General features: G+C 41.8%; 1 protein-coding gene across 5 annotated transcripts in view; it reads left to right on the top strand.

Moving 5' to 3' along the window:
* Positions 1-14,344, top strand: part of TAOK3 (TAO kinase 3) — a 116,546-nt gene that overhangs the window by 22,646 nt on the left and 79,556 nt on the right. Inside the window, exon 1 of one of the 5 annotated variants that reach the window (XM_077307285.1) lies at positions 8,511-8,529. The exons of the other annotated variants lie outside the window; for them this stretch is intronic. The gene's annotated coding sequence lies outside the window, so the exon portion shown is untranslated. Of the gene's footprint in view, positions 1-8,510; positions 8,530-14,344 lie in introns of those variants that run through there. 5 annotated transcript variants of the gene reach the window in all.

The following is a 14,344-nucleotide window of genomic DNA, read 5'->3' as shown; positions in this document are numbered from 1 at the left end:
AAATGTCATCTTTATAACATTGTCACCCCTTCTCCCAGAGAATTCTGGGAATTGTACTTTGAGGAGCTGAATATTCTCTGTTAGTGATCCTTCTCACCAGCCCTCATAGATACACAAGCCCCAGGGTTAGTAAGATGGAATGATGAAAGTGAGATGTAACTATAGCCAGTACAACAATACCAGAAGGTTCATTTGGTGCCGCATATATGACAAACACGCAGTCTGCCAGTGACTCAGCAAAGCTTTCCCCCTGTTTCTAAGTGATCTGCTAGGCATTCAGGATAAATCTGTTTCATGCCAGCTCCATTTGTGATTGCATTAGCTAACAAGACAAAATACTGTTCTAAGACAGCCCTTTTCAGCTTTTTGGGCTTCGAGGCATACCACAAGTGGTCAGCTGGCCACGCCTCCCTGCCTTGCCCCCCGGATGTGACATGTCACCAGAAATAACATCACCCAGATACAACTGATCTGCTTTGCTAGGGTTGCATCTTCCAGATGGGGCCTAGAGATTGCAAAGAAGCACGAACTGATCCGCAGCCAAGATCATACATAGCAGAGAAAGAAAGCCATCTAGATGGGAGACACACACACACATGCGTGCATGCAAATTTTTAAAAAATCTCTTAGAAATAGCTGTCACTTGTTTACAGTGCGCATGGCATCACTAATAAAATGAGAAGTTAGTTTAATTTTGGTGTGTGATTTTCTGTGTTGCGTACTTCTGCTGTCCACCAAGCCCTGGATCTCACCAAGGGCCTGGCTCACAAAGCCCAGCCATACCCCTCCGTCAGGCATTTGGTTGTTCCTCCGCCAGGCATTTGGCTGAGTTCGACCGAAGCTAATTAACATCTACTAGACTCCCCCTAACCTCCCTCCCCTTATGATGAGTCTGACCAAGTATGGGCCTGTTAAACTGTTTACCCTGTTAGAATGTTATTTCTCTGTTTATCATTATTATTATTACTGTTTCCTCCATTGTTATAATCACTAAGTTTGCTGTATTGTTCTCGTTTATGTTCTGTGTGAACTGCCCTGAGCCTCATGGGAAGGTGGTATACAAATGTAATAAATAAATAAATATTAAGACCTGGGTGTGATGTAGCACATTTTAAAAAATTCAACTTAGAACTGAAATGGCAAACCTTTGCTTGTCTTTGAAACTGTTTATATTACAGGTCGTTTGGAGTCACATTAAGTAAAATTCACTCTGAATAGCGATGTTCTTACTTGGGGTAAACAAAGTGAGAAGGGGAAGTTGAGAACACAATTTGGAGGGGGTGTTTCTTGCCTCCTTAGCAGGAAAGGTATTTATGATCAGAGTTGATTGATGGTTGTGTTATGCATCATTCTTTAATAGAAAATCAGTATAAGTGGAATTTGGGGGAATACAGTAGTATAGTCACCACTTTACAAATTAACCTGAACTTATGTATTTTTACTGTACTTGTGAACCAGGCATTTAAACTGCAACATTCTTTTCAATATGGCTTAAAGAATAAAGGCTGGTATTAAAATGTGTCTGATAAGGGCAAGTGTCATTCCGTGTGGTTTACTTCAGCTCATCCACTGTAACCTGCCACCCCTTTAAGCTTTCACAGAATCAGCCTCTCCATCAGATTATCCAGCTTCTGTTAAAAAAATTTCCAAAGATGGAGAACCCACCACCTCCCGAGGAAGCCTGTTAGAAACCGCTCAGTCAGGAACTTCTTCCAGATGTTTAGAGGGAATTTAGGGGGCCGGCTAAATATTAAGAAATCAGGGATATATGGATTCTATCCCCACACTGTCATTGAGGGTTGCTTGGTGACTTTGAGCCAGTCATACATTTTCAGCCTAACCTTGGGTAGGCTGTTAGGATATTAATTGCTTTGATCCCTATTGTGAGAGAAAAGAGGGGTATTAAATAAATAAATAAATAAATAGCTTACATTCTTTAAGCACTAGGAGATTAAACTATTACAGCATATTACACTGTAGAAATTATATATATATTACTATGGGCCAAGCCCATTGTATTCAGGAATACAAGGAGCGCTAGATTAGGGGGGGGTGCAGTAGAAGAACTCTGTTGATGGCCTATCTCTCTCCCCAAGTCCTGGATAGGCTGCAGGTAGCTGTTAGGGAACTCACATGCAGGGCAGCTCTCATGCAGCAGGGATCTGCAGCCTCCGAGCCTCAGAGGGAAGTGGGACGAGGTGGGGGACAGAAGGCGATTGGCTGGCTGCTGGACAGACAGGCAAGCTGGTTGGAGGAGGAGGCACTCAGGGGCAGGACAGCCACCCTGAGTGGGTGTTATGCTCTGAGTGGCACTTAAGCCCTGAGACACGCTCCTCCTCCAAGGCCTTACCAGAAATATTTTTTGGAACAGATACCACACACACAAAAATTAGTATACTTGTTTAGAAGCTATTGTTGGGACTGTTGTGCTGGTTTTGAGTATGCCCAGTTCTAACTAAAGTGATTACACTTATACATATGCCATTAAAACTAAATCTGGTGGTATTGTCACAATATTTTGCCTACACAACTTGAACATATTAGCTTCCCAGCTGCTTCCCTATGAATGGCACTCTGTCTATAAAAAAGATTCATATTGATTGTGTAAATTTCCCTCTCTTTAAAACATAAATTCCTCTTTCCTCTCCCAAGCTCCCTCCCCTTTTTGTTTAATCAGTGTCTGTGACTGAGCATCAGGGTATTTTCCCTATAATTGCTTCAATCTTTCTGTAGAGAACAGGTTTCTATGCATGAATCTGGTGTTACTGTATGTGAAAAGGCATGCGGGATGAAAAGAATATCACAGCCCTAAAAGGCACATGAGATCCTGTGGCTTACCCATGGGGTGCCCTTGTTATAAGCCAAGGCAGAGCCTTGTTAACTTGTCATGGCTTCTGGTGAAGGTTTGTGATACAGTTCAAGTAGTAAGGGGGTCTGCATAGGATGCTTCCAAGATACCAGTTTCTACTGAGCTCCTTTGTGCTCAGGGCAGGGGCACAAGGTATAAATATAAATCACATACAAATAATTAATGGCTAATGTTGAGTGAGGATTGGTTTTTCTGCCTTTTCTGCCACTTCAGTTGTGACGTCTATTTTGCCCATCACATTAATTCACAGTCAAAAGACAAGGGCTGATTCTGCACTTACTTTGTTTTTTCCGTTCTGGATCCTGCTGAATTCAGATCGATTTGAACTCAGGTCTTCCTCTATCCCCCCCCCCCACACACACACACACATTGAAGAAGAAACCAGGAACCAGGAAGTCTTTGAACTGACACCTTGGCCAACCAGGGAAGACTGCTTTGCTACAAGGCATGGAAAAGGGAGTTAATTGGCAAAAAGTAAAAATCTGCACACTTACTGATGCCCGTTTTTCAAATATCGAGGATTCACTTCTGGATATCGTGGGGGAAAGGTAGGGTCATTCTAGATCAACCATGTATGTTGAAGAGGGAAAATTTAAAGTGCCCAAAATGGAAATCGAATTCAGTGTAGACGTAAGGGATTCAGAGTGGGTAAAAAAAAAACATGCAGACTACATCCGAGAGTGCTCCTTTGTGCCTGTTGGGAAAGGTTTCTTAAAAGCTTTGTTAACTACCTGGAGATCCAGGAAGAATCCCCCTGAACACGCCAAAAATGCTAACAGAGGGATTTGTAATATGGGACAGAGGAAAGAACCTAATGTTTCAACTTTGTTCTGATAGTGCAGCTTAGCCACCACACCCTAAAGACTGAGCCAGAGAATGCAGGCTCTGGGAGAGGAAGAATGAATAAATTGCTTGTTACAATTTATTTTCCAGCTTACATTCTTCTGTGCTTGTATGTATATCATCTAACATTCTGCTCAAAGCCCAGTGGGGGTAGGAGTGAGATTTCTGATGCGCTTATGCTCTTGTCATCCTCTTGCTACACACTTCCTGCATTAGGAAAATTATGTGGATTACTAGTTGGTCTCTCTTTGTTTTGTCAGGGGTGAGGTAGGCTAGCTAGCCACCAAGTCTTAAACGCTTGTTTGTGCTTGCCTGTATTGTGAAGCAGCGAGTCCTAGGAAAGATAAAGCTGGCAATCATATTGTGGCCTCTGATGCTGGCTGTGAACTCTACAAGATCTTGCACGTGGTTGATCTTTGTGGGAATTCAAGGCATGCTTGGGAAGGCCAGCTCTTTAGATTTGCATGAACTCAGACTCCATGTGGGCTTATTTGTATCAAATTAGAACCTGCTTCCCTATTTCCAGAAAGGACTCCTGTGTGACAGCATTGAGCAGGGGGTTGGACTAGATGACCCTGGAGATCCCTTCCAACTCTGTGATTCCATGAAGAGGAAGGGGGGAGATATAAGTACCCGAGCAGTCTCTGTGCTTCTTTTAGCAAAACCTAAATTGTTTATTCATTTAACAATAAAAAGAAAAAAACGCAGAAATTTAACATCCAATTAAACAAATTATGTTTCAACATTTTTAGGAAGAAGTCCCAGCACTCATAAACATTTTTGGGTGGTCTTCTATTCACCAAATTGGTGAGCTTGGCCATCGTAGCATACTGTCTTAATTTCTCTAACCAAGAGTCAATGTCGGGAAGTTCTTGTTTCCATCTTGCAGTGATCAGGAGTCTGGCAGCCATTGTCATGTAGAAGATGAATTCCTAACTTTTAGCAAAATCTCTGCTTGCGTTGGACTTAAAACAGTTTACAGTAACAGAGGAAAAGGACTCAGAGTCTTTAAAAAGCAATAGGCCAAAGGGAAATAAGGATTTTTTTCCTCCTATACTTGACACCACCAAGTGTGGCTGTGTTTACATGTCATATTTAATTGTTTTAAATCTTTTATATATGTCAAAATAAATACGTTGATTCAAGGCAAGTTCTATTTAGAGCATCAGAACATTTTCTGGAGTCCTTCCCAATTCAGATTTTTCTGGAAAGCTGACGTCACTGCATGGAATTAAAGCTTGCTCGTCTCCAGTTGCTGAAATTCGTGGAACAACACAGCTGACTCTTTTCTTACTGTAATTACTCCTCTACAAAATATTATCTCCATATTTCTGACAAACAATGTCAGAGGTCTTCCCCATAAAGATTGGGGCTTTAGCGTACTGGGAGTGAGTGAATTGCATTAATTCAGGCAATTTGATTGGACAGTTGATCAAAAATTGCAACGAACAGCTCGGTGTAGAGCAGGGGTAGTCAATCTGTGGCCCTCCAGATGTCCATGGACTACAATTCCCATGAGCCCCTGCCAGCAACGCTTAGGAGCTCATGGGAATTATAGTCCATGGACATCTGGAGGGCCGCTGTTTGACTAACCCTGGTGTAGAGTGTGGCCACTGTTTGTGAGAAGCAAGCATGCTTGTGGATGTTTTTCCTAAGGTTCGGTGTACTTATTCCTTCAATAGGCACTGATTAAGGTCATCTTTATCTGTTTTCAGCAGCAAGTCCTGTTTGTGTTGTACAAGTCGCAGCATGGTATGGCCACATAGCGAGGGCCCTCCGTGGTTGCCCTTCAAACTGACAGCTCAGGTTTGAGCTATTTGTGGAAGAGGCCTGGATTTTTCATTGACTTGATGGGCTTTTGCTGCTCAGGGCTGAACTGGGGAGGAAACTGGTATAAGACAAGTGGTCTAACATTATTATTTTTAAAAAATATAGTGTTGACTTACTGTTACTTGAGGCTAGGTGATAAATTATTTCTTTAGGACAGAAAAATATAAATGTAATACACCTAAAATGCGGCAGTGGTGTTCTATTATGCTTTGTGAAGAACTAAACTTTCTTTTTTGGCTTTTATTATCTTTTATCTGCTCTTTTGGACTTGATGGTTTGGATTTGGTTTTGTTTCAAGGCACCTGCTTTGGCAAGCTGGAACTTCTTTTCTTCTCAGGATATTTTCTCTATGTCCATTGATAAGATGGCGGAATACCTGGCATACAGAGATAGGGTACTTATTTATTTCATTCTCCTGTTAATTATGCCTATTATTTTATTATTCTTTGTAGTTTGAAGGTGTGTTGTGTGTTTGTGGGGGTTTTGTTCTGCTTTCTTTTGCTTTCTCAACATTTTTACCCTTAAGAACTCCCTGAAATGTTCTTCAGGCTTTGAGAAATCCCAGAAGTGGTGCAATCAAGCAGAGCATGGTTGGGAAGCAGAGCTGGGTACATGCCTACCTGGGACACCTCCCCTCCCCACCCCCTCCAGGACCTTTATTAGCTATTTTGGGAAGGGAGGCGGGTCGCCATGACCTTATGTGGTCATATCACCAGAAAAATTTTAAAAATATTTTAAGAATTAATTAACTCCCATCCATTTGGGAAACCTTTCCAAGGCCATCAAGAAACTGCAGGGTATCACGAAACCCTGGTTGAAAAAGCCTGACCTAGAGAGTGGCTTGTCTGGCTATTTCTTCATTTCTCTCTTCCCCTTGAAGACATGGAATCTGGTTTGTTTATTGAATAGGGTGTCTGTGTGTGTGTGTGGGGGGGTTCCTTTTCATTTGTTAAAAACGAATCAGAAACAGGCATAACATATTGATATCAAATTTTTTATAAAAGCCTAGCAAAGTAGATTGGAAGATTTTTTAATCAATCTCCATGCCACTAAAAAAAAATCAGTTTAAGGTTTTGGAGAACAATACTGATATGAATGAGGGATCTTCTCTATTGTCCATGATCAAATATTGTCTCCTGAGACATGGCCACTAATATATGACTTTAAAATCAATCTAACTTCGTACTGAAGAATATTGTGGGGTAATCTAATAAATTTGACTCCTTTGAAGTTAGAGAATATCTAACTCCATTCAATATTATAGTCTTACAAGAAACATGAGCTACTGATATTTTCCTCCCTGGTTATCTCTCCTTTTGCCCACCAGCAGAAAATAATGGTCAAAAAGGGAACTCCTGAAGTTTGGGGCTTATTGTTGATCACCAATTTTTCCCACCTCCTCATCACTAACTCTGCTTATCCTCTGGCTTTCCTGGACATCACTACCAACTCTATTCCTCTAAAATACCTGGTGCTTGGAATATGCGATCTTCTTGCTGTCCCTGCCTGATAGCCAATGTTCATAGACTCTTAGGGTCTCTTTATACGGTTTCTAGCTGACATGGCCATTGAAGTCTAGGTGTTCACCTAATGGCTACATTCTTCATTTATTGAAAGCCGCTGCATAGAAAGTTTCTTCTTCAACAATTAATTTAGAAAAGTAACTAAAGCTTCTCGGGTCTCTTTAGTCAATTTGGCCTTTGTTAGATGTCATTATCAATTTTTCACTTCCACTGCTATTCATGCTGCTGAATTTGTTGTGATCTGGTGTATAGCAACTTGGTTCCCATTGATTTAATTTTTGTTTAATTAAAATAAGCTAAGGATGGAATTCAGGCAGCTGGTTAATTTTTTTTCAGAGTGTGTTGGTGCTTTTCTCTGTTTTCAGTTTTGGACCTTATTCTATGTGTTTTTTAAAGTTTGAGATTTTAATCCATCACTGATAGATCATCCTCATGATTTTGCAAGTCACCCTTGGGCAACATGTACCCCTTGAATTTAAACAGTGGGAAATAAGCTTTCTGTCTGCCAACTGCCTTTGAGGATCTTTTACATGGGAAGGTAAAACATTGAAAAATTATCTAGCCAAAGTTAAACCATTTTCAAGTTCCATTTTTAAAAAAAATTGAGGGTGGATAAGATTTCAGGACATGCTTAAATGTAGTTCTTACCCATATAAACGTAATACATTCTGTCATTAGTAATGTCTTCAGGAAATATGGCATCTTCCTTCTTTAGCACCGTGAACAATTGGAACAATATAGGATTTAAAGCTTATTAAATCATTGCTGAAATGTAGCTTCTAAAAAGAATGGCTTTTACGAGGCTGATGGCCAACAAGTGTTTGTTTCAAAAGTACAGACCCTCCTAGTTAATTAAATGTAAAACCACTTTTGTGCTAGAAAAATAAACATTTAAAACTTTCCAAACAAATGTCTGGTGGTGATGCCTCCTTTTCAGATGGGTGTAACATTTTCCACATTTGATTCTGAGCCTCTCTGTTAGCTCATTTTAAGTCTGATTTCCCCCCCCCCCAATCCAGTTATTTAAACATAGTGGCTTAACATCTGTAGATATTTCTCTTATATTAACTCAAGAGAATCAGGAACATGGACATGGGAGGTAATTGGCTGGAGGATTGAGGATCTTGGAGCGGGACAGTGCCTTGGAAAAAAAATGTCCGTGTCCTCCTGCAGTTATTAATAGAATGTTTAGAGGGCGGGTTTCATAATGCGATGGATGACAGCATGAACTTGGGAGACATCTTAATGGCTCGTTTGTACATTCTGTTATTCCTAAATTCAGCTCTGCCTCTGATCTGTTTATGTTGAAGAGGTGAATCTGAGGTTCGAGTGAGCTGAAGTCTGAACAAAGCGGGAGCTTTCGGCATTCTGCAGGGCCTGCAAAACGGAGCTCTTCCGCCAGGTCTGTGATTGAGGCTGTGGTCGGCCACCCCATCGTCAACCTCCTTCCTCACCCCTCTTGTGGTAAGGGATGGGTGAGGGTTTTTCCGCCATGTTGGAATACTTTGTCTTTCAATGGAGGTTTTATAAGACTCTGGAACTCACCACGAGCTGATTCGGAAGTGGCAGGGAACAAATCGAAATATTATAACAACAACAACAACAATAATAATAAAAACCTAGAAAATGAAAGGGCGTCTCTCTTTCTCTTAATAAGAGCATTTCATTGTTTGGTTGTCACTGATGGGTGGACTTCATAGCTGCCCTCAGCAGAGACTTTCAGAATGTTCTCCATCAATGGTTCTCAACCACTGGTGCATGTACCATTGGCAGGGTGGAAGGTGTGCCCTAGGTGGAATGCAGATTTTTGACTCCCCATATCCACATACAGATATGTCCTGCTGGCCCCTACCAACCTTACATCCCATAGATTGTCCACCTTCTGGCATACTAGTCATAGTCTTGGACATTTGGTGTTTCTCTTAATCCCCCATTCCCCCTACACAACAGGAAGTGTCCTTGATTGCCATTTACTGCTGATCCTAAAATGTCCACAAACCTATCATAAATGATAAATAATCCTGCAGCTTCATGATGAGGTAGTGAAGAAGTAGAGCATGTTTTATTTATACATGCTTATATTCTGTGATGTACAAGTTACAGGTGCCCCAAAAATACAGTTCTGCATAAGTTCCGGTTCATTTTTAATCTCCTAACATGAGTAGCACTTTTGTGTGTGTGTCTTTGAAATTCTGCCAAGGCTGGCAGTCTGAAGGTGCAGTCAGGGTGTAATTTGGAAAGCTGTAGGCTGGTTGTAATTGAGTAGATGGTTTTGTAGAGCAGGGTAATACAGATGCAAGGCAGCTGGGGAAAGCGAGTGAGAAGGGCAATCAGGGTAGCAGGCAAATCAGATTTATATAGAGAATTTCAGTCCCTGGCAAACTGTTGAGTCAGCTTGGACATACCGGGAATCAGACTGTGGTACCTCTTTTCAGTCCATGGCATTGGTGGCCCCAAAGAGCAACCAGGACCAGTTGCATGTCAGTGGTTAACTGCCACAGAGATATAGGGAATAAGGAGCTATAGTTGACTGTGCGTGACCCCAACTTTCTGGCATTATAACCTGGTGTTGTATATCTCTGCATGTTGCTAGGAGGATTCCCAGTGGTCAGTCAGGAGTTGTGTTGGTCTTCAAAGGAGATGAATGCTGTGAATACCATGGACAGCCAAAGTCACCAACAAGGTAGTTTTAGAGAGGAACAAATGACATCATTAGAAGGCAAGATATTACAGCTAAAGTTCACTTACTTTGGATATATCATGCCATCAAACTCATTAGAAAAACCATTAATGCCATTGTCAGTGGCAAAAGGAAATGTGGTCACCAAAGGATCTGCTGGCTTGACACGATCAAAGCCAACACAGGTATGGCCATGAACCAACTAAAAGAAGCAGTCAGAGACAGGGACGCATGGTGAAGACTTTCCTATAGAATCGCTGAGGGTCGAACACGACTGAACAAATAACATCATCACATTATCATCATCATCAAAGGAATGTCAAAGTAACACAATGTACTATTACGTCACCACCACTGAGAGTTGCAACTTTCTGTGCCTTTGGGATATTAAGTTTTAAATAAGGGAATATATCGATCATGCACCAGTCTGTCTGTTGATTTGTTTATTTTATTAATTTGCAGAACATATACCACAACTTTCCAGTTTCAAAAGTATTTGGGTAGCCTATAGCCAAGATGACAAAACAAGCATATTTAAGAGATTTTTTTTTTAATTAATAACAGGACTAAGGTCAACCAACTTATGGTAACCCAGTGAAAATTCACTTTTCATCCAGGGTGGTATAGTGGTTAAGAGCAGTGGCTACTAATCTGGTGAGCCAGATTTGATTCCCCTCTCTTCCACATGTAGCCATTTGGGTGACCATGGGCTCATCACAGTCCTGATAGTGCTGTTCTGACCAAGCAGTCCTGACAAAACTCTCTCCCCACCTATCTCCCAGGGTGTCTGTTGTTGGGAGAGGATGCTTGGTGTAGTTGTTAGGAGTGTGGACTTCTAATCTGGAGAGCCAGGTTTGATTATACACCTTGCGCTCACCACAGCACTTATAAAGCTGTTCTGTCCAAGCAGTGATATCAGGACTCTCTCAGCCTCACCCACCCCACAGGGTGTCTGTTGTGGGGAGAGGAAAGGGAAGGTGACTGTAAGCCTCTTTGAGCCTCCTTCGGGTAGGGAAAAGCGGCATATAGGAACCAACTCTTCTTCTTCTTCAGTCATATCAGGGGCTTTCTCAGCCTCACGTATCTCACAGGGTGTCTGTTGTGGGAACAGGAAGAGGAACTCCTCCTCCTCCTCCTCCTCCTCCTCCTTCTTTTTCAGGCAATGAAAAGCAGGGTATAAAACCCAACTCTTCTTCTTCAAGGCAAGAGATGAGCAGAGGTGGCTTGCCGTTGTCGCTTCCTAACAGGATTAAGTCATCAAAAAGCAGAATCAACAACAAAACTAAAACCTCATTAGATATGTAAATAACATTATTACTTTATTAATAGCAGCCCTTCTCTTCTGGAAACAGATAATCCAGGCAAGTCATTATTCAGTTTCTGGATATGCCTGTTCCGTGGTCAGTGCTGCATTCTAAGATTGGGAGTACGTATGTAGGATTGTCAGCGTTTGATTTCAGCAGTAGTAGCTGCCCCTGGTCCTAAAGCAAAGCCTGAACCGAATCTGGTGAGTCACGGGTAGAACCAGGACAGAATCTAATAAGCTATAAATGTAGCTCAAGATAGCATATGGCAGGTCAGGGAGAAGCTTAATGGATTATGTGTGAAACTGGCAAGATGTGGTCAGAGCCTGGCATTTACTGGCTTCTTCAAACATGGTGCTTGCTTGAGTTTTACAGGTTGGAGCAGTAAAGTCACGTTCTGTGGGGTGATGTAGGTTGTAATCAGCAGGCTGGGTTTTGCTGAAGATGCTAGTTATCAAGGAAACGTGACCATCAGGCATCAGTCTTTTTGCTTACGTTTGCCCTTTTAGCAAGCAGTAGCATCCCCACTCAGAGGTTGATAGAAGCCTGCGTTCTTTCAAGTTAACGTATTTTGTGGGATCGTTGCAAAAGGTATGATTTGATTAGTCAGAGTTAAGTCATGTTCCAATGGCCATTAATGTGGCCGTTCCTGCGCCAGACACTGATGGTTGTTCTCACCAGTCTCTCAGTCGTAGGACATGGAATGCCCTCTAGGCTTCCTCGGGAGGTGGTGAGTTCTCCTTCTTTGGAAGTTTTTAAGCAGAGGCTAGAGATTCAACAAAAGTGTGCCTAGTCAGGGCTATGGTCTTCCCAGTTGCAATGTATGGCAAAGGGTGGTCCTGTGGGATGTGCAAGGGGGCGGAGGCCCATGGTTATTGGTTTGACCCAAAAAGCAAAATCTTTCCCTGCCTTCAATGGAATATTATAAAGTCTCATGCAATCCTTTGTTCTGCACACAGGCTCTTTCGGGACCGACCCACCTGTGTCATTTTGTTCTTCTGCAGTTGAATAAAATCATAAAAGGTTTTGCAGTCTAGTGGTCATTCTATTTGGGTACTGCACACCAAGCAAACGATCCTAAAAGGCCCAGACCAGGCCCTGGGCCATCAAGAGCGACTAAAGCCATCTCTACCCCATGGCCAGGTCAGAAACTGGACTGGAAAGGGTCAAGTCCAGAAGTTTCCTCCAAGAACCCCTGCAGTTGTGCCACCACCAATTCAGTAACCTTACCTAAAAAATGCTAAATGTGAGGCTGGGTTGGTGGAATTCAGCTCTTGTTTTTTCAATAAAGACTTCACCACTGCCTTTTTCAGTCTCTTGTCAGGGACAAATTAATACTATCATAGAGAGGAAGCCACTTCTGTTTGTCTCTTGCCTTGAAAATCTTACTGGGTCATGACAAGTTGGGTTTTGACTTGAAGGCTGTTTCTACTGCCACCATTGGGGGAAAAATCCTCCTATAAAATATCTGAGTACAACCTTTTAATATGAAACATTCCATTCATTCCAAATGTATAGCATGAAAAAGTCTGTGGGCTTTGTCAGTTTTTTCAGTAAAGAAAGCACAAAACAACAACAACACCTTATACTAGAAACATGCATTTTCCACATTAGTTATTTAAATCTTAGTCGTTATGGCGACAATTAATGTGCTATATTGTGAATAATAATACATCATTAGAGTTGTGTTTTCCATGTTTGAAAGTTTAGCATGAAATCCAGACATGCTGGTACTCCTACCGGTTGTGACTCTGTAAGAAAATTTCTGCCGTTTCCTGCAGAATTTTTCCACCTTCTGCTTTTATTTTTAATACCTGTCAGGTTCCAAAAATTGAGGATGCGTGATCGTAGCATAAGCTGCAGGAGCTTGCAACTTTTCTGTCAAATGTTGCTTATAGTTGTACTGTTTCTTGTAGAAAACAGTATGAAATCTAGTAAAAAATAAAACAAGTTTAGGTTGCATATAGTATTTGGTGACTCTTGCATACATTTCAAATTTTCCAAAAAATGTCAGGAGCGATTCATGGTTTCAACATTTTGGGAGGTTTAACATTTTTAGGGACATGTTTCCTCGATGGTAAAGTAACAGGTACATTTTGTACCAGATTTTTCCACCTGGGAGCCACAGAATATCCACCTGAGCTTAAAACAAAATTATTGCAAATTGCCGTGTGGATTTTGTGCTGCAGTTTCAGGGCACAGAAAAAAGATGCTCATGACCAGTTATCCTAAATGGGTCAAGATGCTGTTTTTGTTCTCCTTTTCATACAGATATGCACCCCCCGCTCCCCAGCCATACTGATCCATGTGACTGAACAACACCAGTGTAAACTGTGCAGTGTATTTGACTGGCAGGTTACAGTGAATGCTAGGGCTATGCTGGGGGATGGGGTTGGGTGGTCCTGGGATATTTCCAGCATCCTCAGTCGTATGTTATAAGCACTGAACCAGGGACGTGGGCAGCTGCCATCTGGCTGCATCCTGAGTCATGCTGTCAGATGCTTTGCAGCCTTCAAACGATTGTTCTGCAATAGACGCGCAACCGCAGCACGCTTTGGCATGGGATAGGCTGCGCACAGGAACAGATGCTCCGGCTTATTAGGAGCCAGTAAATGGCAGAAGTCAGACAGCAATCTTTCACACTGATACCTAATCAATAATGTCTGAAAAGATATTTTAATTTTTAAATCGGCTCTGTTGAAAACACTAGGATGTTAGATGGCCTTAAGAGTAACATCTTGTGTTTATATCGCTTTAAGAGTGATCCCGGGGCGTTCACTAGCTTCGTAATCCTTGTTAACAGCCCTGCAAGGTAGAGCCACGTTCAGTGAATTCACATTCCTAGAAATCTTTAACATAGTTAAGAATTGTAATAATTCACGGTAGTTTTCGAAACTTAATGTCATAGTTTCGCAGCAATCTGTTTTTGTGATCCGTGTAAATATCAGACTTGCTGATTAAGGTATCTTTTCTGTTCTAATAATAGTTTAACCTCAAACTCAGTCCCTAGTTCAGTGGTTCTCAACCGAACTGCCCAATGGCGTGAAGATCTATCGTTCATGATTGTATATAAATTGTTGTTTTTTTTCCCGGGGTTTCTCAGTTCAGTTCTGCCTCTTGTCCCACCATGCCCATATCGCGGCTCCGGAGAGACGAACGCTCTATCTCAGTCTACCCCACAAGGCTGTTGTGTGGATGGCTATTAATTTTCATTTTCACCAATTCTATAATGTACAAGACAGCCCTTGGTTCAGCCTCTGACTATTGAACTGTTCTCTGGCTCCCAGCGGGGTGT

The sequence above is a fragment of the Paroedura picta genome, chromosome 13, assembly GCF_049243985.1.
Source record: "Paroedura picta isolate Pp20150507F chromosome 13, Ppicta_v3.0, whole genome shotgun sequence".
Taxonomy (NCBI): Eukaryota; Metazoa; Chordata; class Lepidosauria; order Squamata; family Gekkonidae; genus Paroedura; species Paroedura picta.
The sequence above is the reverse complement of the archived record's forward strand: the minus strand, read 5'-3'. Positions and strand labels throughout refer to the sequence as shown.